At 39.3% G+C, this 1,439-nt stretch overlaps 1 long non-coding RNA gene across 1 annotated transcript; it reads right to left on the bottom strand.

Annotated features, from left to right (window-relative positions):
* Positions 1 to 910: 910 nt before the first annotated feature.
* LOC120686831 lies at positions 911 to 1,439 on the bottom strand. The gene is made up of 2 exons (XR_005680398.1): positions 1,362 to 1,439; positions 911 to 1,223 (listed from the first exon to the last, which is right to left on the bottom strand). It is a non-coding gene; the product is annotated as an uncharacterized LOC120686831 (long non-coding RNA).

The following is a 1,439-nucleotide window of genomic DNA, read 5'->3' as shown; positions in this document are numbered from 1 at the left end:
ACCGCGTCTCTTCCCCGTTTCCCTGCCAAGGAGACAGTGAGCGGGCCAATATGTTACATTCGCACAGCTAGGGGAGCGAGAGGACGAGCAAGGAGACATGCTTTGGACAGGCTCCAAGATTATCCAACTTTCCATATGGTCCGAGACGCATTATTGAAAAAAGATTTGTAGTAACGTCCTTTTTTTTGGGAGGGATAAAAAAGTAACTCGTTCCTACAAATGAAGTGGGATTACTGTAGTTTTTGCTCCATCCTTGAAAATATATTTTTAGGGACGGGTGACGCCATGAACCGCCCCTACAAATGACTCAATTTGTAGAGGCGACCTCCGCCTCTAAAAATTCTATTTACAGATGCATATGACACTATTACCCGCCCCTACAAATATAAATCAACCTTAGATTAGTCTAGAAACACAATTATCCAGCATCCACCAATACCATCACATGGGACCAGCAACCTACGCTCCAGCAAGATGTGAAAGGGAATTGATATATGATTTCAGCATGTACCATTATTTGTTTCTTTGGTTTATAATGTTTTTCCTTAGATTTGGCAAAACGTTCAAACCAAGATTTCTCCTTTTCATTTCTCTGCGTACAAGTAGAATTTTAATATTAAATTTTGCAAGGTGATTTATATTAATTTTCATGATTACTTTTCATGCAGAATTGTATCTGTATGATCAGTTTTGTATTGGATCTTCTCAACCAATGGTAATCATTATGAAAAATTCATAATTCTTAATGTATTTTTTAACATAAGGCATCATGTCCTCTATCCACTCACAAAATTTGAAATTAAAATTCAATTTGTACATGAAAAAAAAGAAAATATCATTAGAGGATAAATTCCACCAATTAAAATTTTTAGGGGAGTAAAATGTACCTTTTTCTTACATAAAAGAAACATAGTGAAGATTTTACAATGAGGAATTATAACAGTTCCACCAGAAAAAGGTATACAAATATAGACCGGACGACGATAGGCCTTCGTTGAATTCAAACTTTGGAGTGGGACGACAACAAAAGGTACCAAATTTCAGGGAAAAATAGGACTTCATCCAGATTCAAAAACAAAAAAAAAGAACTGCAACTTAGATACAGGACAAAGGCTTCTTCCCTCGTGCAAATTCATTTCTCCGAATCTCGCAGGTAATAATCTCGTGGCCTTGTCGTTGGATCTTTCTAGTTTGCAACTTGCCCGCCGCGGAGACAAGGGAACCTGGGGTAAACGCAATAGTAAGCAGCTGACATGAAGCGCGTGTTCAATTATGATTAAAGTGACCTTCAAAACTAGTTTTTTTCGTAGAAAGTGGAAAATAGTTCCGGCCTGTGTCTGCCTGAACCAGTTGACCCGTACCATTCCAGGAAACTCCTTGATCTCTTCATGTCGCCGGCTGGCTGTGCCGGATCGGCCGGCGGTGCTCCGGGGTTCCGA

Source organism: Panicum virgatum, chromosome 8N, assembly GCF_016808335.1.
Source record: "Panicum virgatum strain AP13 chromosome 8N, P.virgatum_v5, whole genome shotgun sequence".
Lineage (NCBI taxonomy): Eukaryota > Viridiplantae > Streptophyta > Magnoliopsida > Poales > Poaceae > Panicum > Panicum virgatum.
The sequence above is the reverse complement of the archived record's forward strand: the minus strand, read 5'-3'. Positions and strand labels throughout refer to the sequence as shown.